Source organism: Gekko japonicus, unplaced genomic scaffold, assembly GCF_001447785.1.
Source record: "Gekko japonicus isolate JY-2015 unplaced genomic scaffold, Gekko_japonicus_V1.1 scaffold82, whole genome shotgun sequence".
In the NCBI taxonomy this organism is placed as follows: domain Eukaryota; kingdom Metazoa; phylum Chordata; class Lepidosauria; order Squamata; family Gekkonidae; genus Gekko; species Gekko japonicus.
The window spans coordinates 1,335,833-1,363,512 of NW_015174846.1; the positions used below are offsets into that span (position 1 = coordinate 1,335,833).

Here is a 27,680-nt window from a genome sequence, read left to right on the forward strand (position 1 = left end):
TAATCCCCTCACTCCAGAGGACATTGGAGAAATGCCAAGGGCCAATTTCTTTTTGTACAAGCCCCAAACAGAGATTAGATTATTCATGATAAAGTTGCCCTTTTTGTATACCTGACTTCTATTGCATATGCTGGTATCTCATTTGTTTTATATCCAAGATATCTTTTACCACTGTAATATGGAAATGTTTAACATCAGATCTGGGAGAACATGATTGATCTTACTGATAGGCCAACAGAATTTTGACTCACAGGTAGCTTAGACCTCTCATCTACATAGGTGTACGTGTGTTTCCTAACTATTTCCCCACCTGCACGTTGCGAGTGTTGTTTACAAGTTGCTTGTAGTGAAATAACTGAGATGTGGAGAACACACAGATTTGCTAAAAATCATTTTCCTCTGACAAAAGGCTGCAGGTTCTTAATTAAACAAAAGGCAAACCCAGAGAGGCTTGGAAAGTCTGAACTGCTGTAAAGCATAGAAGTATGGAAGCGACAGAAATTAGCTTCCCTAAGCAAAGACAGAAACCGACACCTATGAAACTCTGCTGCACAGGAGACTATCTGCTTGGAGTCAGAATAGCCTGTTTCTCTTGTTTGGACACGCTGCCTCCATGGAAATTATCATGGAAATTTTGCCTATCAGTTTTATCTCCTCTCCTTGCAAAGATCGCAGGACTGCTTACATGGTTCTCTGTGCCTCTATCCTTGCAACAGACTCGTGAGGTAGGTTAGGCCAAGTCACCCAGTGGGTAGGGGGATTTGATTTTATTATCTACTTGCATAATAGATTTGTTTTATTTTTTTGCCGCCAAGTCACAGCTGACTCAAGGCAACTCTGTAGGGTTTTTGAGGCAAGAGGCATTCAGAGGTGGTTTGGCCATTGTCTGCCTCCATGCCATGACCCTGGTATTCCTCGGAGGTCTCCCAACCAAATATTTGCCAGGGCCGACCCTGCTTAGCTTCCAAGATCTGATGAGATCAGGCTAGCCTGGGCTACTCAGGTCAGGGCACAGAGTTTATATCCTGCCTTTATACCTGTGCTGCCCCCAGCCAGCATTTAACTGTGGTTAAGTAGAACTGCCATATATCTTTAAGAGCAGTTGCCCCTGGGAATTGAAGTCTTTAGCTAGACATCCCAAATCATCCCTCTGGCTGGCTGTTTAACAGTCATTTCTACCCTCATCAGGGCCACCGAACTTAAGCACATCATTTAAACAAAAGACCAAGTTAAAAAACAGTTGCCCCAGTTCTAATTAGAGATGTAAAACATCTGGAAATTTTGACATGCACTTCCAAAGAGGCACTGGACTAAACCTTTCTTCCCAGTTGTTGTTTAAAAATGGAACAACCAAACAATCTGATCACAGACAACCAAACAATCAGCTGGCAGAAGATTTTAAGAAAGCTGGTCACCTGTAGTGGCCACAGTATTATGGAAACCATAACTTGGAAACCACTGCAACGCATGGAAAAAATTATTCCCAACTTTACACAATGTGATTAATATTGTGATAATGAACCTGAACGTGTGGAAACCATAACTTGGAAACCGCTGCAATGCATGGAAAAAATTCTTTTCAACTTTGCACAATATGATTAATATGGTCAGAAATAGGATGAGTAGTAATGATAATGAACCTGAGCTTGTAGATCCTTGGCCACTTTTCTGAAGGCAGCTCTAATCAAGTAGTAAAGTTTTAGAAGAAGAAGGCATCATTCCTGAACACATAAGGCTGTCTTACATAGAATCAGACCATTGGTCTATCAGGGTCAGTGTTTACTTAGGTAAAGGTTTCCCTTGCTCGAAAGCCAGTCAAATCCTACTCTAGGGATGTGGTGCTTATCTTCATTTCCAAGCTGAAGAGCCAGTGCTGTCCAAAGATGTTTCCGTGGTCATGTGGCCAGCATGACTAGACACAGAGGTGCATGGAACACTGTTACCTTCCCAACAAAGCGGTACCTATTTATCTACTTGCAATTTCTTGCTTTCGAACTGCTAGGTTGGCAGGAGCTGGGAGCAGAGATGGGAGCTCACGCCATCATGCAGCACTCGGGTCTCGAACTGCTGAACTACTGACCTTCTGGTCTGCAGTTCAGCGTCTTAACCACTTGAGCCACCACAGAGAAGGCATCACTCTTGAACACATAAGGCTGTTTTAGATGGAATCAGACCATTGGTCTATCAAGGTCAGTGTTATCTACTTTGGGGGTCCCCAATCTTTCTCAACTTGTGGGCACATTTGGAATTCTGACACAGGGTAGTGATTGCAGACAGAAGAAGACCATATGCAGGGGAGAAGAGGGGTGATTTTAGAAGTACATTGAGAAAGAGGAGCAAGAGAGGACAGGCCAAGTTAAAAAAAACAGTTGCCCCAGTTCTAGTTAGAGATGTAAAACATCTGGAAATTTTGACGTGCACTTCCAAAAAAGCATTGGAAAAATCTTTTCCCCCAGTTGTTGTTTAAAAATGGAAATGGGGGGGGGGGTTTTTTGAAATATATGCAGTGCTTATTTTCTTATCAACCCTAAACTTATTTTACTGCTTTAACATAAAATACATCATTTTAATTAACATAAAAAATTGTACTATTTGGCTTATTTATGAAATTTTAAAGTTAAAAACACGAGTTTTCTACAAGCAAAATTACAAATACATCTTATACCAAAAAGAAAGAGAGCAGCATATTGCGGAGCCCTAGAATATCTTCGATGCAGAAGGGCTGTGGCTCAGTGGTAGAATATCTACTTGACTTGCAGAAGGTCCCAGGCCCAATCCCCGGAATTTCCATTTAAAAAGACCAGGAAGCAGGTGATGGGAAAGACCTCTGCCTGAGACCCCAGGGAGCTGCTGCCACTGTGAATAGACAATACTGACCTTGATGGACTAAAGGTATCATCCAGTATAGGGCAGTCTCTTGTGTGTGTGTGTGTGTGTGTGTGTGTGTATTCAGTTTTTGCTATTTGAGAAATAAGGAGAAGTAGAAGGTGAAAACCAAACACACAGATTTTATAGTACAGAATAGACTGTCTTACTTGGGCAAAAACAGTCTCATAAAATATGAATAGCAGCCTATTTGGGTATCAAGTTAAACTTTATAACACTGAAAACATTCAGCTATGCAACAGTGTACTATCATCATATACATTATTGTATATCTCCATATCCAAAATTAAGCACATTTAATATATGCTTGAAAATGTGGCATGTATGTCCACAGTATACACACAAGAAATTAGATTCTATAATGCCATAGATTGGCTCACAGAAAAACATTCATACAACATATTCTGAGTGAGTAAAACCATTCTTAAAAGGAACTGCACTCTTCCCCCCCCCCCCATTATTCCCCATACTGTCCATCTTTTCCATTTGAAAAATTGTGGGGGAGTCCTTGAGGGGGGATGGGAGGATTTCCCCCTGAATTTTCCAATTTCTGTCAGGGGTGTGGCCTAATATGCTAATACATTTCTGCTGTTGGGTGTGGCCTGTTATGCTAATGAGTACCTGCTGTGCTTTTTCTACCTAAAAAGCCCTTAGTGGAGATATAAAGGACACAAACACAAAGATTTTTTTTACTTAAAAGAAAAACATGCTTAAAACATTAGCTCTGTAAACTGCAAACCTACTTTTTATTTATTGACATTCATCACAGAAATCTCATGCTCAGAGCTTTGAGTGTAGGACCCAGGTTAAAATATGACATGGCTGAGTGATTAAGAGAGTCTAGCGAAGCAAGCTATGATACAGCAGCAGCAGCAGAACTGGAAACAGGAGATGGCCAGTTTCACTGCGGGCCTGATGGAAGCCCTCTGGGGGCCTGATCTGGCCCCCGGGCCACATGTTTGACACCCCTGATCTAGGAACTGAATGACTTGTGAGTTATTGATAAAATCAGAACACAGAGAAGCAAGAAGGCATCAGTATCACGGCACAAAAGTGATCATCATTATGAGGCTCAGTGGAGTAAAAGAACTATTGGAGAAGTTCACGAATGGGTAATGGCAACAGAGAGGAAGTTCTAAACTAAAAAAGCTCCCCTTTTAGTGGGTTTTGTTACTTATTTATTAGCACTGGTTTATGTTTAAAACTCCAGATTTAACGTTTAAATATTTACAACTTGATACTATGGCCCCGGTCACACGGGCAGGAAACTGCGGGGGGGGGGGGGAAGCGGGGCGGTTCCCCGTTTGCCCTGGGGCAAACTAACATGCAGTAAAGCGATCATACCTCCTGTGGAGGTTCTGTGGAGGTACCGTGGAGTTTCTGTGGTTACGGAGAGGCGTCGATCACAACACATGCCTGCGTGCAACAAAGAAGCGCGCGGCGCGGCGAACTGGTTTTCTTTTTTTGTGTACACTACGAATGCGCATGCTCCGTTGGGTGCGTGTGCGCAACCACGGAGACTTGGGAAAAAAAAAAACCTTCTTCGCAAGGGGACATGGGCGGGCGCCAGATGCCACCGGAAACGCGATCAGACGCCTGCCCTTGCCCCGCAGTTTCCGGAAACTAGTACCTCCGAGGTACTAGTTTTTTGCTGCGCGTTTTCGGGAGGAAGCCTCGGTTGTGCCACAGAAGCGCTACGCTCCCCAGATGTGCTGGTGAGATCGCACCCAGAAACTCCGCCTGTCTTCCGTATCTCTTGCGTGGCTAATGTTGCGTGTGACCGCAGCCTATACATAGCTATTCTGAAAGTAAATTTCATTGAGTTTCATGGAGCTTCCTCCCAAGTATCTGGCCTGAGCACTGAAGCTTTATATGCCAATGGCACTGAAAAATTCTTCTTGGTGAGCTACATGTAGACCCCTAAAATCTGGAAGCAGGAGCACCAGAAGATCTGACCAGGGTTTCAAGAATGTGGAAAAATTGATCAAACGGGTAGCAAAGTGTCTCAGACATGCCAACCATGACACTTCTTCCTTTACAACATAGCAAAAATACAGTTCTTTCTCTCTGCCCCTTCCGCAAATACTTCTGTCCACACTCATTTCTCACCTTGACTACCGTGTCCCTGTTCTGTCTGGTCTTGCTCTGTGTCACTCCTCTGCCCCTTCACCTCCACCCAGCACTCTTTTGTCAAGATCATCTGCCTGTCTGTAGTTGAGACCATGTGACATCCTCCTTTAAATGCCTCCACTATCTTCCTGTCTGCTCCTTGGTCCAGGCTTCCCATCCTTATCTTATCAACCCTCCATCGTCTTTATTGCCGGGTGGAGCAATACGACCTCCCAGCTTCCTTAACTTAATGGTTTATGTTAAACAGCACTGGAAACTTCAGGACAGATGGCTCGAAAAGGAAATATAACAATATACTTAACTAAAACCTGTTCTGTTCTTGGTACACCAGGCCCACTCAATTATTATATTAGAAGGAGGGGGCCATGGCTCAGTAATAGAGCATCTGAACATAAGAACATAAGAGAAGCCATGTTGGATCAGCCTAGTGGCCCGTCCAGTCCAACACTCTGTTTCACACAGTGGCCAAAACCCAGGTGCCATCAGGAGGTCCACCAGTGGGGCCAGTACTCCAGAAGCCCTCCCACTGTTCCCACTGTTTCCCCCCCAAGCACCAAGAATACAGAGCATCACTGTTCCACCTATAAAGGTAAAGGTTTCCTTTGCTCAAAAGCCAGTCAAATCCGACTTTAGGGATGCAGTGCTCATCTCTGTTTCAAAGCCGAAGAGCCAGCGCTGTCCAAAGACATTTCCGTGGTCATGTGGCCGGCATGACTAGACGCCGAGGCGCACAGAACGCTGTTACCTTCCCACCGAAGCAGTACCTATTTATCTACTTGCAATTTCTTGCTTTCACACTGGCTATTAATGAACCTCTGCTCTATATGTGTATCCAATCCCCTCTTGAAGCTGTCTATGCTTGTAGCCGCCACCACTTCCTGCGGCTGTGAATTCCATGTGTTAATTACTCTTTGGGTGAAGAAGTACTTCGTTTTATTTGTCCTAAGCCTCCTGCTCATTAATTTCATTAAGTGCCCATGAGTTCATGTATTGTGAGAAAGGCAGAAAAGTACTTCTTTCTCTGCCTTCTCTATCCCATGCATAATTTTGTAAATTTCTATCATATCACCCCTCAGTCATCGTTTCTCCAAGCTAAAGAGCCCTAATCTCTTTAACTTTTCCTCATAGGGAAGGTGTTCCATCCTCTTGATCATTTTAGTTGCCCTTTTCTGCACCTTTTCTAATGCTATAATATTTTTGTTGAGGTGCGGTGATCAGAACTGTACAGTATTCAGGCCCGTGGCTAACCAGGGGCCCATGGGCCCCGGGCCCCTGGTGATTTTAATGGGCCCCCTTCCCAATACTTGGCAAACTAATTTACGTGGCAGCTCTCTCTCTAATTTATTGCTCTCTCACAACTTTAATGGCAGTAGCTCACAAAGTAGAAGTTTTGCTCACAAAACTCCACAGCTTAGAGGGAACATTGGTGGTGGGCCCCCTGAGAAAAACATGGGCCCACTGAGCAAAAGGTTGTTAGCTACGGGCCTGACAGTATTCCAAACCAGGCCACAACATAGATTTATACAGGGGCATTATGATACTGGCTGATTTGTTTTCAATCCCTTTCCTAATAGTCCCCAGCATAGCGTTGGCCATTTTTACTGCAATTGTACACTGAGTCGACATCTTCAGTGAGTTATCTACCACAACTGCAAGACTCTCTGCTGGTCAGTTACCGCCAGCTTGGACCCGATCAACGTGTATTTGGAGTTAGAATTTTTGGCTCCAATGTGCATTACTTTGCACTTGCCCTCGTTGAACCTCATTTGCCACGTTGATGCCCACTCACCCACCTTCTGGAACACCTCATAGTCCTCCCTGGTTCGCACTGCCCTGAACAACTTAGCGTCATCCGCAAAATTAGTCACTTCACTGCTTCACTTCATCTATTATCATGTCTATAGATCTATGGAGTTACAAGCTGCTCCTAGGCTGAAAGCCAAGATGTTGTCTAAATGGTTATTATTACAGCTTGATTAACTGATAGTTGATCTACTCTGTAAACACTATTAAGTGTAATTAATTGTTTGGCATATATTATGTAGATTTGTATATATAAATAATAAAAAGAATCTATATAACAACGAAAAAAATACCCTCTACAGACAACCAACCAATCGCCTGGCAGATGATTTTAAGAAAGCTGGTCACCTGTACTGGCCACAGTTTTTGGAAACTGCTGCAACGCATGGGAAAAAATATTTTTGAGACTTTTACAATGTGATTAATATGGTCAGAAATAGGATGAGTAGTAATGATAACGAACATGAATTTGTAAATCCTTGGCCACTTTTCTGTAGGCAGCTCTAACCAAATAGTAAAGTTTTAGAAGAAAAAGGCATCACTCCTGAACACATGAGGCTGACTCACACAGAATCAGACCACTGGTCTATCAGTGTCAGTGTTGTCTACTTTGGGGGTCCCCAATCATTCTCAGCCTGTGGGCCCATTTGGAATTCTGACACAGGGTGGTGATCGCGGGCACAAAATGGCTGTGGCTCAGTGGTGTAGAGCACCTGCTTAGCGTGCAGAAGGTCCCAGGTTCAATCCCCGGCATCTCCAGTGAAAGGATCTGGTAGCCAGTGATTTGAAAGACCTTTCTCTGCCTGAGACCCTGGAGAGCCGCTGCCAGTCTGAGTAGACGATACTGAATGTTGATGGACCAAGGGTCTGATTCAGTATAAGGCAGCTTCATGTGTTCAGACAGCTGCAGCAGGAGTCAGAGCTAGCCACACAGAAGAAGCCCATATGCAGGGGAGAAGAGGGGTGATTTTTAAGATACGTTGAGAAAGAGGAGCAAGAGAAGATAAAACCAACACTGCTGCTAGGGCTGCCAGGTCCCCTGGGAGAGTGGGGGGGGGGGTCCCCCACTCAAAGGGCCCCTGACCCGCTGGCCAGGATCTGGCTGGAGGAGGGAACCCTGCCCCCCAAAGTGCCTGGATTGGGCCGACATGCCCACCCAGAGGTGACATCATCGTGCTGGGCATGTTGCTGGGGGGGCGCCCTAGCATTCAGCCTGAAAACGCTATGGTACCATAGACCAGGAGCTTCTCCCCCCACATCACGCCAGGCCCTCCTGTCTTCCACTGTCCTCTGAAGTTGGCACAATTTCATGTTCGTTGCATTGGTGACACTGCCTAACTATCTCATCCTTTGCCGTCCCCTTCTTCTTTGACCTTCAATCTTTCCCAGCATCAGGGTCTTCTCCAGTGAGTGCTCCCTTCTCATTTGGTGGCCAAAGTATTTTTATATATTTAATTTTTTTATTATTTTTCATAAATTGTTAGAACATCATCATAAAAATTGTTTACAAAGTTTTATCAAGTTGAATAAATCACAATACATAAACTATGACAGTACAAAACTTGTAAATTCAGTGTGTATATCTAACATAACTTGGGAAATTGGTGAGAAGTTGTGTCTACTCTACGTGGCCAAAGTATTTGAGCTTCAGCTTTAGTATCTGGCCTTCCAAGGAACAGTCAGGGTTGATTTCCTTTAGGATTGACTGATTTGATTTCCTTGCAGTCCAAGGAGCACTCGGCCTTTCTTACGGTCCAACTCTCGCAGCCATACATTTCATGATCTACTATTCCTCCCCACATCAAACCCCCACCTTATTTTTTCAGTCCTAATTCCTCAATTTGGTGTAGTGGTTAAGAGTGGCAGACTCTAATCTGGAAAACCAGGTTTGATTCCCCACTTCTCCACATGAAGCCAGCTGGGTGACTTTGGTCAGTCACAATTCTCTCAGAGCTGTTCTCTCAAGAGCAGTTCTCTGAGAGCTCTCTCAGCCCCACCTACCTCACAGGGTGCCTGTTGTGGGGAGAGGAAGGGAAGGAGATTGTAAAACAGTTTGAGACTCCAAGTGAAGGGTGGGGTATAAATCCAAGTTGCCTCCTCCTCCTCCATCTCCTCCTCTCTCTTCAATTTAGAATGCAGTTAATTGTAGTAAACCTTTGTTATTATTATGAACAGAAGGAGGGAGTTAATATTTCCCCATAATCTATCAAAGTAGTAAAAGGATGCTTCCTCCCTTCCACCCTTTACCTGCATGATAATGAATGTTAACATTTATAGGAACAAATGAGGAACAGAAGTTAGAATTTATTAATTTATTTTATTTATATCCTGCCTTTCTCCCCTATGGGAGACCAAAACAACTGACATAGTTCTCCTCGCCTCCATTTTATCCTTACAACAACTCTGTGATTTAAGTTAGGCTGCGAGAGTGTGACCGGCTCAAGGACACCCAGTAAGCTTCCATGGCAGAGTGGGGATTCCAACCTGGGTTTCAGAGATCCTAATCTGACTCTTCAAGTACTACACAAGCTTAGCTTCCACACTGCAAATAGCATGGGTGTGGGGGAGGGATAAGCTGTGCCAGGTTATTCTGATTCCTTTCATTTTTGGCCCTGGAACTCCCAGGATCACCCTGAAGTTGGTGGCCAATTCTGAGATTCCCAGTTTTTATTTTCTGATGACTTATGCCTGCCACAAATGGACAGATGGACATGTGGATCCTTTTATTATCATAGCTGTGTGGTAACAGCCAGCAAAGTTATTTTTGTTGTTGTTGTTATGATGTTTGGTTTGGATGGGGGGGCAGATGAAATCTTTGTCTGGGGGGCCATGCTTCAAGTTGATCAAAAGGAGGGGGCATTCACAACCTGAGATGATGCAAAAGCAAGAGTGTTTCCAAGTGTTCCATCAGTTCCAGCAATATCCTGCTTTATTCTTGAGCAAAAGTCATGCAGCTTTGGAGATGAAGGGTGGAAGGAGGGGAGGTGTATGCTGGATGGCTAGGTATAATAAAGGATAGTGCTCCTTTACCTTGCATCAAAGGGAGTTTTGCTTTACTCATTTCAAATCACTATGAGCTCAATTAGCTACTCCTACACAAATCTTCCCCTGTATTAAATCTGGTCACCTGCACACACTGTAGAAGTATATAATACAGCCCAAAGCAGTGTAGGTGTGTCTGCATCTACTAAAGTTTCCTCAAAGCTGGGTCAAGCTTCAGAAGTCTAATTAAAGAGTTATGTATTTCTCTCATACTTCTATAATGGTACCAAAAACAAAACAAAGGGGCATTCTGAAAAGGACTTGCAATTCATGATCAGTGTGTTTAAAACCAATGGAACTTGAAATAATCCAGTTATTTAGAATTAGTGTTTCACTAGGAAAAAGGCCCATTGTGGAAATAAATACAACGGCCTCTAGAAAGAGGCTCTGGGCGGGAGCCCCGGCCTTGGACACTCAGTGTCAATTTGCTGTGGCGACCTCAGCAGGATATAATGACACTGAGTCCACCATTTTCTCCAGAGGAACTGATCTCTGCTACCTAAAGAACAGTTGTAATTTTGAGTGATCTCCAGCCCTCACCTGGAGATTGGCAACGATGGTTCCCCAGAAGGGAATAGTTGGTTTGGAGGGTGGAGTCTATGGCTTTGTACCTGTCCGAGGTCCCACGCCTCCTGAAACCTCACCCTCTCCAGGCTCCATCCCTCACATCTCCAGGAATTTCCCACCTGGAGTTGGCAACCCTATCTCCTTACCAGCCAATCATCAACCTACCTTTATTCCCCCCTCACTCTTCAGCTTTCCACCCCCCACACACCTGCAACTTCTCCCATGCTCTGAAGCCCTGACTGCTACATTACATTGGCTGTCATACGGGGGCCACCTCAGCAGCAGGGGAACTGATCTCTGCCATCTGGAAAGCAGTTGTAATTCTGAGGGATCTCCAGCCCTCACCTGGAGATTGGACACATTTTGCCTCAGAACAGCAAAACTATTTAGAGGCAAAAGCCAATCAAGTCGCAAGGCTTGGGGGGGGGGGGGGGAGACGAACAGCAAACTGTTTAGAATGTTGGAGGCGAGACTCAGGCAAAGCAGCCAGCGGATACGGAGACCCTCTGAATGACAGATCAGAGAGCGAACTGATTTTGGAGCGTGTGGAATGTTCTAGAGAAGTGCCACCACCATTCGGCTTTTATTTACAAGGGAGATTATCAAAGCATTTGCAGTTTGGCATATTTTCTAAAGAGTAGACTTTTAAAAAAAGACTATATGAATTTCACAGAATTGGATTAAGAAGGACAATAATTTGCTCTCTGCCGCTAAAACTGTCATTGCCACAAATTGGAGAACAACGATACCCAATCTTTCACATTGGCATAAAACGTTGTGGGGTTTATATATCATGGCTAAGTTTATGGATAATCTTTCACACTTTGAAAAACATCCTTCACCCTCTAATTTTACTTCTACCTGGTTCCCCATCTTAGAATATCTGACCTCTCAACAGGAAATTCCTAAAGTAATTGATGACTTATGTTTTTGGTAAAACCTATGTAATAGCTATTAAGTTTTGTATCTCAACCTTTTTGATGTGATTTTTTTTTTTTTTTACCAATCTCTGGATAGTATATGTACTAATATCTTGATTTTCAGTTCCACTATATGGGCTGTATAATTTTTGCTGTGCATTTTTGCTTATTTCTGTGTTTACAAAATGTCAATAAAACATTAATTGAAAAAAGGAGCGTGATGAACATGAGCCATGATATCCTATGAGTGTCTACTCAGAAGTAAGCGCCACTGCACTCAAGGGTGTTTGCTCCCTGGTAAGAATACAGGGGACTATGTCCTCAATGTCTGACCTTGAGACCAGGTTGTTCATTATCATTTCTGTGTATGCATTATCACTACCCTTCCTATCTTGGTAACCAGGTAAAATGGAATAAAAACTCAGAAAGACTTCTGGATATCCACAAAATGCTTAAGATTTTAGAATATTTTGTTAGATCTTCAAGAAAATGTGCATGGGGATGGTTCATCCAGTAATTATGGAGAAAATGTGGGATTTTTCATAAATTAAAGGCGTCACATTCATCTGGGGGAGCTGCAGACAGATTGGTGGGTCACAAATATTGTAGGCTTGCAGCCGAATATTCCATTCCCACAGTTGGTCCTACTTCTGTAATACTTGCTGGAACAGATACCATACTTAACAAACACCCAGATGACTCCTGTCTTGCATGAAAATCCAGATCGTTCCCTAAAGTATCAGTACTGATCAATCAGGCAAGAAAGTCTCTCATTTCAAGGCATTTCGTGTACTTGTGGGTTTCCTTAAAATAAATGAAGCTTCTTCCTTACAAAGCGGACTCGGGAAAGCAACCAAAGTTGATCCAAATTACATTTGTTATTCATTATTCAAAGTATCTCATGGCTCTTTCTTTTGGAACTTTAAAACTCTTGCTTAAAATAGGATTTGGTCATAATATATGCAGATACAGCTGTATGCAACTTCTGACGTAAAAACACTATTTCCTAGAAAAGCATGGCAATGAATGGAGCATGGGTAACCTTGGGCATAGCAGCCTTGTTAAACCCACATTTATCAGCTTTTCAGAGCAAACACTGCACTGTGCTTCCCGCCCCCCCTGCATGTTGACAGCATTGCACAAGGAGAACACTACGTCATTAGATCAATTGTGCTCCACTATTTCTGCAAATGCTGACTTTTAATCAATTAAGTCTGCCACTGTAATGGAAATAAAGTATACAAAGGGGGAGAGTGCAGGACTCATGGGGGGAATGCCATCTCCCCCATCACCAAGTTTGGCACAGCACCAGGCCCTACTATCTACCTCTGAGGCTCGCCACAGGGGTGGTGGTGACTGGAAGCCAGTTTGAGTCCGGAATGGCTCCCAGCATCCACTGCACCCAAAGTGACTTCCTGGTGTTCTGGAGCAGCTCCTTATGCATTTTTAAACTATTTCAGTTGTTGTTCTTGTTGTTCTTGTTGTTCAGTCGCACAGTTGAGTCTGACTCTTTGTGACCCCATGGACCACATCATGCCAGGCCCTCCTGTTTTCTGCTGTCCTCTGAAGTTTGCTCAATTTCATGTTCATTGCATCGATAACACTGTCTAACCATCTCATCCTTTGCCATCCCCGTCTTCTTTTACCTTCAATCTTTCCCAGCATCAAGGTCTTCTCCAGAGAGTGCTCCCTTCTCATTTGGTGGCCAAAGTATTTGAGCTTCAGCCTCAGTATCTGCCCTTCTAGGGAGCAGCACAGTTTGATTTTCTTTAGGATTGACTGATTTGATCTCCTTGCAATCCAAGGGACTCTCAAGAGTCTTCTCCAGCACCATAGTTCAAAAGCATCTATTCTTTGGCGCTCAGCCTTCCTTATGGTCCAATTGTCGCAGCCATACATTTCTACTGGGAATACCATCGCTTTGACTATGTGGACTTTTGTTGGCAGTGCAATTTCTCTACTTTTTATTATGCTGCCTAGGTTTGCCATAGCTTTCCTCCCAAGGAGCAGGCATCTTTTAATTTCACGACTACAGTCACCGTCTGCAGTGATCTTGGATCCCAGGAACATGAAGACTGTCACTGCTTCCATGACTTCCCCTTCTGTTTGCCAAGGAGTGATGGGGCTGGATGCCATGATCTTAATTTTTTTAATGTTGAATTTCAAGCCAACTTTTGCACTCTCTTTCATCCTCAGCAAGAGGTTCTTTAGGTCCTCTTCACTTTCTGCCATTAGATTGGTATCGTCTGCATATCTGAAGTTGTTGATGTTTTTCCCGGCAATCTTAATTCCCGCTTGCAATTCATCCAGGCTGGCATTTCACATGATGTACTTTGCATATAAATTAAATAAGCAGGGTGACAATATATAACCTTGCCATACTCCTTTTCGTATTCTAAACCAATCAGTTGTTCCATATCTAGTTCCAACTGTCGCTTCTTAATCCTCATACAGGTTTCTCAAGAGACATGTGAGGTGGTCTGGTACTCCCATCTCTTTAAGGACTTGCCACAGCATAGTTAATGAAGCAGAAGTAGATGTTTTTCTGGTACTCCCTTGCTTTCTCCATAATCCAGCAAATGTTGGCAATTTGATCTCCGTTCCTCTACCTCTTCAAAACCCAGCTTGTATTTCTGGCAATTCTCTATGCACGTACTGCTGAAGTCTAGTTTCTAGGATCTTGAGCATGACTTTGCTAGGGTGTGAAATGAATGCAATTGTGCAATAGTTTGAACATTCTTTGGCATTGCCGTTATTTGGGTTTGGAATGTAAACTGATCTTTTCCACCTCTTCCTAATCCCTTCTGCTTCTGTTAGGTCCCTACCATTTTTGTCCTTTATCATGGACAGCTTTGCACGGAACATTCCCTTGATTTCTCCAGTTTTCTTGAAGAGATCTCTAGTCCTTCCCATTCTATTGTTTTCCTCTATTACTTTGCACTGTTCATTCAGGAAGGTCTCCGTATCTCTCCTTGCTGTTCTCTGGAAATCTGCATTCAGTTGGGGAAATCTTTCCTTTTCACCTTTGCCTTTCACTTTCCTTCTTTCCTCTGCGATTTGTATAGCCTCATCAGACAGCCACTTTGTTTTTTTGCGTTTCTTTTTTGGGGGGATGGTGGTGATTGCTACCTCCTGTACAATGTCATGAACCTCCCTCCATAGTTCTTCAGGCACTCTATCAAATCCAGACCCTTAAACCTATTCTTCACCTCCACTGTATATTCATAAGGGATGTGATGCAGGTCAAACCTCAATGGCCTAGTGGTTTTCCCAACTTTCTACAGTTTAAGTCTGAATTTTGCAATGAGTAGCTCATGATCTGAGCCACAGTCAGCTCCAGGTCTTGTTTTTACTGACTGGATAGAGCTTCTCCATTTTTGACTGCAAATTATATAGTCAATCTGATTTCGGTGTTGCCCATCTGTTGATGTCCATGTGTAGAGTCGCCTCTTAGGTTGTTTGAAGAGGGTGTTTGCTATGACCAGTGTGTTGTCTTGACAAAACTTTGTTAGCCTTTGCCCAGCTTCATTTTGTTCTCTAAGGCCAAACTTGTCCATTATTCCAGTTACCTTTTGACTTCCTACTTTAGCATTCTAGTCCCCTATGATGATGAGGGCATCTTTTTTTGGTGTTAGTTCTAGGAGGTGTTGTAGGTCTTCATAGAACCAGTCCACTTCAGCTTCTTCTGCATCAGTGGTTGGGACATAGACTTGGATTACTGTGATGCTGAATGGTTTGCCTTGGATTCGGACCGAGATCATTCTGTTGTTTTTGAGACAAATCTCAAATACTATTTCGGATTTTTCTGCAAATCTGGCGAGTCCCTCAAATTTGCAGGAAAATCTGTCTAGTGTTGGTTTGGCTCCTATCTATAGATTTAGATATCCACAGATGGAGGCCACAAAGGGTTAGGGTTAGATACATAGATGGCATGAAATTAACACATTTTAGCTCGTAAACATTAAATCTAAAGCAAGCACCAACATGTTATCTCGGTCTCATGGCCTATCTTTGTTACAAATTCGATTTTACTAATTAATTGCTATGGCGTCTCCCAAATTATCATGAGAGTTATAGATTTTCAGGGAACTATTATGTTAAGAGATTCTCAACCACTCCCAACACACAGAATTTTAGTTCCCAGGAGAATAATTACTATTAAAACAGTTTTGTGTTTGTAGCATACATGTTTCAACAACTTCATGTTTTCAGGCACATAACTGCAGTTTGCCTTTTGGGGAGATCTTGAAGATGCTTTGTTTAAAAGAAATTGCTTCTTGTTACTGCACAATCACATACATTAGAAGTTTTCACATCTCGGCCAAAGGCCAGAAAAAGTCCACCAACCAAACTGCAAAGACTGTCTATCATTTGGCTCCAGCCTATTGCAAACACAGCACAAAATGAGAAGGACTCGCCCCTTCTCCTGACAGGTAATTGGTCCCCACTGATGGGTCCTGAACAAGGTCCTTCAAAAGCCTTAGTGGACAATTTCCGCTTCCTCCCCCAGTTTCTGAAAGCATCTGGGTGAGTCAGATGCATTTTGACTTCAGTATATTCAGACGTATATTGCCTCTGCATGTGCAGGTTCCATTTAAATGTCATGGCTTGTTGCCATTGATAGCTGTCTCCTCCTCAGATCTAATGGTTTTTAAAAATGCCTTCTAGTAGTTGCCAGCATAATCAATTAGAAACGTCACTGCGTCTTATAACTCCAGCATGGTGCAACATTACATATTGGCTTTGGATCCTGTTAGAGCAGCAAAAAACCGAGCAGAACATTGCTTCATACCGACAGTGAACACCCAGAACAGTACTATCTTGTGTCCTGTATGCACATTACTTGGAAACATCAGATAATATATGGTTTTTAAAAATAATTAATCAATAATGTGTACAATCTTTTTTACAGTATATAGTGCCAAAATACAGCATAAAGAATTGAAACGAAGCAAAAAGATGTTAATGATGTGTCGTTTCGACGTTCCTTCTGCGGGGGGGGGGGGAGACCGGCGGATTTCAGAGAGTCAAGGTGCAGCATGGTATTGCGTTAGCTGATTATTATTATCACAATTTATATAGCAGTGTCCATCTATAAGAAAATCTGATCCACGGGTATTTCCTCTCCTTCATGATTTGCAAGAGAAAAGTAGAGAATCATTGGACTTGCATGCTCCCCATCCTTGACACTGGGTTTTGTAGGCTGGATTGGGGTTCCCACTACACTTGAGAGCCAGGTTGTGGGGAATGGGGGATTTTGCATCACCAGCAGCACATGCCCACATGTAGTTCACTAGTTTTGGACTGGGGCCCTTAGTATCTGATGCTAACTTCCACTGTGTCAATCAGTTGCCCCGACTAGCTCAATATTATCTACACTGGATGTCAGGGGTTCTCCAGGGTCATGCCATTCTTTCCAAACATCTGCAGCCTGACATCCCAATGAAACTGTTGAGCAGTCGGGTTAGAACGGATAAAAGGAAGTACTTCACCCAAAGAGTGATTAACACATGGAATTCACTGCCACAGGAGGTGGTGGCAGCTACAAGCATGGACTGCTTCAAGAGGGAATTAGATAAACACATGGAGCAGAGGTCCATCAGTGGCTATTAGCCACAAGGTATAGATAGGAACTTTTGAACTATGGTGCTGGAGAAGACTCTTGAGAGTCCCTTGGACTGCAAGAAGATCAATCCTAAAAGAAATCAACCCTGACTGTTCCCTGGAAGGCCAGATAATGAAACTGAAGCTCAAATACTTTGGCTACCAAATGAGAAGGGAGCACTCACTGGAGAAGACCCTGATGCTGGGAAAGATTGAAGGTCAAAGAAGACGGGGACGGCAAAGGATGCGATGGTTAGACAGTGTCATGGATGCAACGAACATGAAGTTGAGCCAACTTCAGAGGACGGCAGAAGACCGGAAGGCCTGGGGTGATCTGGTCCATGGGGTCGCGAAGAGTCGGACTCGACTGTGCGACTGAACAACAACAAAAATAGATAGGAACTCTCAGTCTGGGGCATGTGATACTCTGTATTCTTGGTGCTTTGGGGGGGGGCAACAGTGGGAGGGCTTCTAATGTCCTGGCCCCACTGGTGGACCTCCTGATGGCACCTGGTATTTTTGGCCACTGTGTGACAGAATGTTGGACTATAAGGGCCATTGGCCTGATCCAACATTGGCTTCTCTTATGTTCTTAAATAAACAAACACTCATAGGTATCTTAGCAACCATTGTTTTGAACAAGTTACCTATACATATATTGCATAACCCTTTAAGAAATTAACAGACTAATTAAAAGCACTATTAGACTAATGTTGTAGAACAAGCCTATCATTAGCCAAATTGGACATTTCATTATTAAATTCTGCCTGAAGATGCCTTGCTCCACCAGAATTTAATAATGTTTTATGAGCTTGCTGTAGGTAGACTAATGGATATTGATCATATCTGGGATGAGCGAGAGACCCAAGGAGGGCTTATAGAGGATCTTTCTTGTGGTGAACAACAGGGATTGTGTAGACAGACAAAGTCCTGGGATTTTGGCATTAGCTAAATCTTAGCAGCTGGCAACCCCTTGAGCTCTGCTGAATTTGTTGTGAGGTCCATGTGGCCTAGGCAGCACAAAATCCATACCACACCCTCCAGGTCAAGGCTGGAAGAGGGCTTCTGGGCAGCTCAGTCCTAAGACCTCAACATCAGGGCACTGCCAATGCTGATGTGGTATCAGTACTACTGGTTGGTATCCTATGCCTGCTCTGCAGAGCGAGAATATGTAACAGAAACACCCCCAAAATGTGTAAAAGAGCACTGCAAGTACACTGGAGTCCATAGCAACCCTGCCACAAGCCATCAATCACAGAGCAGCATGCCATTGGCTGCGGTCACACACACTAAATAATCCATTTCAGTGCAATTTCCAACTGGATTTTACTATGTGAACCGGCAAAAATTCAGTTGGAAAGTGCATTATTTAGTGTGTTACCCTTGGGTTAGATAAATGGAGATAGGTAACCGCTGCATATTGATATGGCCAACACTGCCCCGACTTCAGGACATCACTATTCATACACAGAAGGGAGAGGACCTGGGGGACACAGCAGTCACCACTGCAAGGAGCACCATGATGTGATTGGGAAGTCCTCTAGCATGAATCTATTCCAGGAAGCAGTGCAAATGTAGATTCAAGTCCCCTCCTGCAACCATGTTCCCTTTAGCCGACTGCGCTCACAGGGAAAGAAACATGAAGAGAAGAAGAAGAGATTGGATTTATACCCTGCCCTTCACTACCCGAAGGAGTCTCAGAGCAGCATACAATCTCCTTTCCCTTCCCCTCCCCACAACAAACACCCTGAGAGGGTAGATGGGGCTGAGAGAGCTCTGAGAGAAGTGCCCTTGAGAGAACAGCTCTGAAAGAAGTTATGACTGACCCAAGGTCACCCAGCAGCTGCATGTGGAAGAGTGGGGAATCAAACCTGGATCTCCCAGATTAGAGTCCGCGCTCCTAACCACTATGCCAAACTGGCTCCCAACATGGTCACTCCAGGCATAGTATTCACACACTCAACAGAAGCAGTGCTGTCACAGAGCACTCAAGAGACCTCTTCTCAAGAACTCACTGGAGGCAAGGGCTCAGGTCTTTGGGAACACTGATGTTGTGCCAGGCACTGGGGCAGCAAGAAGGGAACCCTTCAACACATACACAGCTGGAGGTCCTGTCAACTTCCCAACAGCTCCCTAGAGGAAAGTGCCCATGTGTCAGTCAGGGTAAAAGGGTTCAGAGCCTGATAAGAGGGGTGTGGATGAGGATTCAAAGCTCACCTTTTGGCCAACAACAGTCTGAGTAGCAACAAAACAGAAAAAGAAGGCCAAGTAGGATTGTTAACTTCCAGATGGTGGCTGGAGATCTCCCACTATCACAACTGATCTCCAGACAATAAGGGATCAGTTCACCTGGAGAAAATGGCCGCTTTGGAAGGTGGACTCTATGGCATTATATCCCACTTAATTCCCTCCCCCTCTCCAAACCCCGCCCTCCTCAGGCTCCACCCCCAAAATCTCCAGGTATTTCCCAGCCAAGAGCAGGCAACCCTAAGTCCAAGCTTGAGCTCACCACAAACAAAACTCCTCTGACTGCACACCCAACCATGCATACAAAAACAAGACATCACATTGAATATTAGGACCCCACCCGCTGCCATGCAGGTGCTGATACCAGCCAGTTTGGTTCAGTGGTTAAGACCGTGGACTCTAACCTGGGAGATCCCCACTCCTCTACATGCAGCTGCTGGTGTAACCTTGTGTCAGTCACAAGTTCTTTCAGATCAGAGCTGTTCTCTCAATAGCAGTCCTCGAAAGAGCTCTCTCAGCCCCACGTACCTCACAGGGTGTCTGTTGTGTGGGAGGGGAAGGGAAAGGAGATTGTAAGCCGCTCTGAGACTCCTTCGGGTAGTGAAGGGCGGGGTATAAATCCAATCTCTTCTTCTTCTTCCATATATACCAAGGCAAGGAGGAAAGCAGAGAAAGGCATAGCACAGTGGGGAGGCTGCACTATGCCTTTCTGCTTCAAATACAGCATGTGGCTTGGAGTCCCACAAGGTCGGGAGACATTATAGAACTATTGAGCAGCCATTTACCCATCCCTTGTAAGGAGCAGCAGTAGAGCTGTGTCTGCCGGTGCTGCTCCGCGGGGCTCTGATCCTGCAACACAACAGGCATCGTAGGTGCACAAATCAGACTCACCCCAAAGTGTAGCTGTATTTCCCATGTCCCTCAAATGTAGGGATGGGTCAAGGTGGGCAGCTGTGTTGCTCTGAAGCAATAGAACAAAGTTAGAGTCCAGTGGCACCTTTAAGACCAATAAAGTTTTATTCAAGGTGTGAGATTTCGTGTGCATGCACACTTTGTCAGATGATGAAATGGAATTACATATCATAGATGTATATACAGGAGTGGTTGGTTACATTAGCATGCAAAATGAACTAACTTGTCAATTCTTTCGATCTGTTAAAAAAATGTGTCCTCACTATTTTGCATGCTAATGTAACAAACCACTCCTATATATACAACTGTGTTATGTAATCCCATTTCAATGCGTCTGAGGAAGTGAGCATGCACACGAAAGCTCACACCTTGAATAAAACTTTGTTGGTCTTAAAGGTGCCACTGGACTCTAACTTTGCCGGGATGGGGTTACACTCATACGGCATTGCACTGACTGCACAGTGCTGTGCTGCTGGCATATCAACAAGCCTCCTCCCGCTACTGTTTCTACTGCATGCATTTAATGCATAACTGAAAGCCAGTATAGCATAATGATTAAGGTATTTGCCTGGGATCTGGGAGACCCAGCTTCAAATCCCCACTCTGCCATGGAAGGTTGCCACTCACATACCCTCAGCCTGACTGGGAAAAAATAGGAAAATGAAAAGGTGGAAACTCTCCCAAAAAGTTCATCAGACAAGTAATGATACTCATAGGGATATATTAAATATAATGAATATGTAAACACATACAGCACTTCAAAAGAATGTAATGCACATTATACAGTCACACAAGCCACAGAATGATGATTCTTAAAGAAGAAGAGGAGATTGGATTTATACCCCACCCTTCACTACCCAAAGGTGTCTCAGAGCAGTTTACAAATGCATTTCCCTTCCCCTCCCCACAACAGACACCCTGTGAGGTAGGTGGGGCTGAGAGAGCTCTGACAGAAACTGCCCCTTTTCAAGAACAGCTCTTATCAGAGCTACGGCTTGCCCAAGGTCATCGGGCCAGGTGCAAGTGGAGGAGTGGGGAATCAAACCTGGTTCTCCCAGATTAGAGTAATACAATCCAAAATAGTCCACAAGCACAAGCCCTCCTAGGGGCAATAACAGTCCATAGAAAAATACTGTCCAGTATACCCCGACGGTATCATACGTAATATCAAGACCATTTCGAAGACAATCTTTCATCAAAGGGTATAGTGAGTCAAGGATAAAAATACAAAAAAGCCACAGAAACTACAACTCCTTGCAAAGAAATTTTTAAAAATTATGTAGACACATTAAGAATCAATAGACTATACTTACAATGACCATGCACAAATCAAAATGCTATTTTGTATTAAGTGACACGTTACATCCAGTTTTTCCTGAAAGTGACATCAAGGTGTATGCAATGCCAGTGCCTCATGTCCCCACCCCCCAGGTTCCCGGAAACCCTAATGCAGAGGCATAAAACAAAGTGTAATACACTTCATTAGAGCATGGACATATACAAGAAGGTGGGAAGTGCAGAAAATGTATAATAAAATATGTACATCTGTGAGGATGAGTGCGGCGTACGCAAATGGGACACTTGCAGAGTGGGGGCCCACAATAAGCTCAGGGGAGGTTTCCATTCCATGGTGGGTCCCCCACAATAAGGCAATCAGAGGCCATGTAGCCAGTTAAGCTTTCATTGGCATGTCATGGTGCCTACAGGTACAGGCTCCCCCTGAGAGAGTTATGACACATCCCCTGCTCCAGTTTCCACACGCCTCATTGCATTTACTCCACCTGGTTGCCCCGAGCTCTGCTCAACCATGGCCTCAAGAGCTCTCCCTAACAGCAGGATCCTTTGTTCCTCTGCCCTCTGAGCCAATCACCATCGCAAGCCCAACTGCACCTCTCCTCCTCCAACAGTAGCTAAGGCAGCCAACCAGCCCCACTCGATGTTGTTAGATCCCAGCCAAACACCCCACAGGGTGATCAGCTTCCATGGGTTGCCCTCCTCTAGCTGGCCAGGCTCCCCTTTTAGACAATAGCCCCATCCTGCTTGGGAGGGCAGGTGTCTTGGAACTCCCCTGCCGCAACATCCAGATACATTTGTTTAGCTTTAGCAATTGCCAACACAGAATCAACCACCCTTGAACAAATTTTGAGCAGTTACTAAAAAAGTGAGTTCTTTTGTTGCTGCTGCTGTTATTGCAGATAAGACTAAAGCTCTTGCCTTGCAACAAATCTTAAGAGAAAACTGTGCCTTTAATATTAGGTATCATCAGACACCAACATCAACACTGAAGGAGACCTCCAGTGTCGCAGATCAAAGCCATCACTGGTCATATAAAGGCTTTTCTTCAGAATCTGCTATTTTAGAAGGAAGATTATATTAACTGTAATCTATTTGAAGATATTACATAATCCTCCAATCCATGATGATATTTAGGCAAATAGCTCCTAGTAGTCATCTTAAAAAGGTAAAGGTTCCCTTGCTCGAAAGCCAGTCGAATCTGACCCTAGGGTTGCGGTGCTCATCTCCGTTTCAAAGCTGAAGAGCCAGCGCTGTCCGAAGACGTTTCCGTGGTCATGTGGCCGGCATGACTAAACACCAAGGCGCACGGAATGCTGTTACCTTCCCACCGAAGTGGTACCTGTTTATCTACTTGCAATTTCTTGCTTTCGAACTGCTAGGTTGGCAGGAGCTGGAACTAGAGATGGGAGCTCACTCCATCATGGGGCACCGGGTCTCGAACTGCTGAACTACTGACCTTCCACAGCCTGCAGTTCAGCGTCTTAACCACTTGAGCCACCGCAGCTCCAGAGTAGTCATCTTACCTGAAGCTATATGCCCATAAGTCTTTCTGACAAAAGGAATAAATCATCTTCCATTTACAACACTTCCTTACTTGGTTGCTTGGTGGCAATTCTTAGCATACAGCTATTGCAAATAGATAATTTTGAATATGAACGGCAGTATTGGTCTGCCCTGACCTGAGTGATGCAAGCGAGACCTGTTTCATCACATCTCAGAAGCTAAGAAGGATCAGCCCAGGTTAGTACCTGGACGGGAGACCACCAAGGAAGACCAAGGTTGCTATGCAGAGGCAGGCAATGGCAAAGCAACTCTGAACGTCTCACGCCTTGAAAACCCTATGCTGTTGTCATAAGTCAGCTGTGGCTTGATGGCAATATCTGCATCTATATCTACCTTACAATGTTGCTGTAAAGATTAAAATGAATGTGAAGCAATCTCAGTATTATTCACACACGCATATAAACACTGTGTTTCCAGATGGGCTACAATTTAGGAACCTATGGAATGAGGAAAGAACAGAAGTATTTATTTATAGAACAAAGTTTGAGTCCAGTGGGGCACCTTTAAGACCAGCAACGTTTTCTTCAAGGTATGAGCTTTCCTGTGCACGCACGCTTCCTCAGATACAATGAAATGGAAATAGAAATAACAGTCATACATATATAGGGAGGGCACAGAAAAAGATGCTGCAAGGTTGCCTCCAAGCTTGAGAGGAAACAGGCTCGCACCATTCCACAATTAAGGATATATCAGTCTCCAATTCTGACATATTTATTACCTATGCTATATTGAACCCAGACAGACGATAGCCACACATACTAATCTTATTATTCTTTCAATCTGTTAAAAATATCTTCATTATTATGTATGCCAATTTACTGCCGACCCTCAGTATGTATGACTGTTATTTCTATTTCCATTTCACTGTGTCTGAAGAAGTGAGCATGCATATGGAAGCTCATACCTTGTTGGTCTTAAAGGTGGCAATAGATTCTAAGTTTGTTCTACTGCTTCAGACTAGAATGGCTACCCACCTGGATAGATTTATTTATACATGCCCTTTTCCCAATAGGGACATAAAGCGTCTTAGAACATTCTTCTCCCTTCCTCCATTTTATCTCCAAAACAACCACTCCCTTAGGTACATAGTTAGACTGAAAGAGTGCCTGGCTCAAGGTCACCCTGCCAGCTTCCAGGGCAGAGTGGGGCCAACCTGTTCCAAAAGTCTAACCATTACTCAGTGCTGGCTCTTCTTTCTCGAAAAACCAAATTTTAAAATTTCCAGTTTTGACAAACATGCTTATGCAAGCGTCCAGGTGAGTCTTTTTCCACCCTACTTTATGGCATCTACACAAGAGCCTGAATTCCTTTCCCAGCAGCAGTTCCCTCATAGCACTACCACTCCCTCCTTTGCTGACAGCCAGCACGTCTTCTTTCTTTCTCTCTGCCTGCCACCTTGCATTTTCCAAACTCTAAGAACTCCCCTCCCTTGTTCAAGTAACTTGACGCCCTCGAGATGCGCGCCTTCCTCCCGTTGCTAGGCGACCGTCTCCTCTTTCTCACCAGAGGACCTGCAGCCGAACTGCTCTCACCAACTCAATCGGCAGCGGGCCTCCTATTGGTCGGTGGTAGGCTACGTCACACGCCCATTCGCCGGCCGGTGCCTTAGCTGCACACCTATTGGGCGCCCTTCCTCTGACCACGCGTCGTCATTTTCTCACACCATTCCCTCTCCTTTTCGTTTCATGACTCTCATTGGTTAGGAAGGAGAAGAGGGGCGGGATTCGGCACGCCAGCCTCTGGTTGGATAAGGGGAGCAGCCGCTCACCGGTTTCAAGCGGGGCTAGTTTAAAGGCGCCTTTCCAGCTGCTGCTGCGTTCTAGTCAGAGGGAGGAGGCGAGAGAGAGCGCGAGCGCAGGAACCGAGCTTCGAAAGCGTCATCGCCGCACACAGGTGGGTGGGAGTTCATGATTCCTTCTACACCAGGTGGACTCGCTGCTTTTCCTAATATAATTTGAGGGGTTCTGGTGCATGATTTTCTCTAGGCAAGGTGCTGATTCCATGTGGGTAGCGTTGTCAGTCTGCAACAGCAGAATAAAACAGGAGTCCAGCGGCACCTTAAAGATTTCAACGATATTCATGCCAATGTAAATCTTTGTGTATTAGAGCTCCCTTCATCAGATGCACTGAAGTGTACATCTGTTAGGCTTTTGAGGTTACTTGATATAAGAGCATTGACCTAATGCTAATTGTATGTACAAACATATGCTGGATAGATTTTTGTTGGCTAAGGTGCCATTGGATATCTGTTTTCTGTGCCAGAGAAGGTGGGTTCATTGCCATTTCCTAAAATTATTTGGAGATCCTGGTAGATGGTTTCCTACAGAAGAGGTGACCATTTCCTAAAATGTCATTCTGGATTAATGTAGAAAAAGCAGGTGTGTTACATAGTCTTCCTTTGAGCTGGGGCAGTGATAAAACCTGAGAGGACTCAGGATGTTTAGGGTCTAATACAATTCTATCTTTTCCTTTCTTAGCAACAAAGAGAGCAAGCCCCACCCAATGGAGATTTAGAATAATCTTGATCTCAGTTCTGGTCTGGGCAGCCCCAGTGCAAGGCCAAATTATTTTGCCACAAGAGTTTCCTAGCTTTCTTTCCAGGTGACTGAAGGCAGCTAAACCACAGAAAGGCAGAACTTAAAAGATGGAAGTAAGAAGGCAGATCTGAAACTTAAAAAATATATATATTACCTTACATTAGGAGATCCTAATAGACGGTATATGTACAGGAAGCTCCATTTTTGGCAACTACCTTTGAGAAAATCTTGTTGGATACATGTTTATCTCCCGGCAACAACATCCTTGGCAAGAAGCATGATTTTATAGAGTTGGTGAATTAGGGAATATGGATGCATCCCTCAAAAAAAATAATAATCCCAAAGCCTTTTGTCATCTCTGCAAGAATTCTTAGAGGCTTGGGTCCCTACCCCACCCTGCACATTGAATCTGCTCATGTAGGCAAAATGATTTCTGCTTTCCTTGCCTTAAAAACACAAGCCAGCTGCAGCTTTCCTCACTATTTCATAATCTCTCAAAATGTAAGAATCCCACTTCTGGGATTCCTTGCCTAAAAATAACTCCTGCTTAACCTCATTGATGCACCAAGGAAACCAGACCTTAAGCTGGGTATACAAATAGACTTAATTGGTTCTTGAATTGCAATTGAAAACAGCAGCCTGTACTGTGATATCAGGTGGGAATTTAAATCCAACCCTTGGATTGTTCTGTCTATGTGATTTGACTGCACGTCTCTTATTAAGAAATTACTACTCCCATGAAGTTAGGAGGTGTTCTTTGTTCCCAAACATTCACTTCTGTGGCATTCAAGCTGCTACACCTCTGGGGTGGCCATTGCTGAAATCCACCTTGGCAGCAAGGAAAATGGGGACCTACACTGTGATTAGATTCCAACAGTTCCACAGGGACTATCCTAATTTCTGGCAGAAATGCTGTTCAACACCACCACTATCAATTCAGGAACTCAATAGTCCTGTTTTCCCCCCTCAAAGCACAAACTATTGCACTTATATGGTGACTGTCCAGGTATGTGTTGGGGATATGGCTGTCAGAAGGAATTTGTTGTCAGGGTCTGCCCGCAGTTATCTTTTCCTAAGAAACTAATGTGGAACTGCATTTTGAACTGCAAAGAAGCCACTATGCATAACTGATTCTTGAACCAGTCAAAGCAACTCCTCCTCTGAATGAACAATATATTTTTTTACCCGTGATCATTCTTGTAAAAGTTAGTCATGACAGAGCGTAGTTTTTGAAACAGCAAAGAAAACTCTTTTTATGCATATATAAGACCCATGGAACACAATGGGTTTTCATTATGAGTAAGCATGAACAGATGCGTGTCTTAATAAAAGTAATGGAATTTGGTCATAGCAACTTTCTCTATTGTTTCAGTGGGACTTTGTCACAGCTACAGTTTGATGGGGCTCTGCTTCCTGTCTCCAGAGGAAGTCATTGAGGTTCTAGCATAATGTCCATTGACAGACTCAAAAGAGTCCAAAAATTACTGTGTTGCTTCATCTTAAAACATGGTTTTTAAAGCCTGGATTTCTGATGAACTTGCCTTTCTAAGTTTGCATTTCAGGTTGTCTTTCGCGTTGTGTTCACTAATCAAGACAATGGCAGGGTATGTCACATTCAGCCATCTCTCTTAAAAATCTCTTTTTCCTGCCCTATTGTGGTAAAAAAAAAAGACTGAGTGAAAGAGAGAATACTTAAAAGGATCATCTAGTTCCCACGGGAACCTTCATGGGCTCTGGCAGAGGTGCTGAACTAGATGTTCCCAAACCTTTGCATTTATATTCAGAGAAGGAAGGGACTCTACAATTGGCATATTTATACCTTGTCACTGAGGTTAGTCTGGGACAAAATTATGCTTCTCTGCTGCAGCTCTTCTCTCCTGGTTAACATTCCAAGTTTCTAAGTTACAACAAGATACTTGGTTTGCCTTTATTTTGGGCAAGAGCTGAGTGGCAAAGAAATATATTGGAGTGTGTGTGTGTGGTTAATGAACATATAATTCACATTGCACGCCTATGGATGCTTACTCAGTCTTACGGCATACTGAGCAAATGGGGCTTCTCAGCAGTCCCGCACATCTCTTATCCAGTACACTCCCTGTGTAGTTACAACTCTGCATCACTGGCATAGCTAGCTTACTCAAAGAGGTTTTAAATATGGGTACATACCTGAAAA

The 27,680-nt window shown here is 43.9% G+C and overlaps 1 protein-coding gene across 1 annotated transcript in view; it reads left to right on the plus strand.

Annotated features, from left to right (window-relative positions):
- The first annotated feature begins 24,805 nt into the window (after positions 1 to 24,805).
- HMGCS1 (3-hydroxy-3-methylglutaryl-CoA synthase 1) overlaps positions 24,806 to 27,680 on the plus strand; it is a 33,207-nt gene continuing 30,332 nt past the window's right edge. The window contains exon 1 of the mRNA XM_015424485.1: positions 24,806 to 24,863. The gene's annotated coding sequence lies outside the window, so the exon portion shown is untranslated. The remainder of the gene's footprint in view (positions 24,864 to 27,680) is intronic.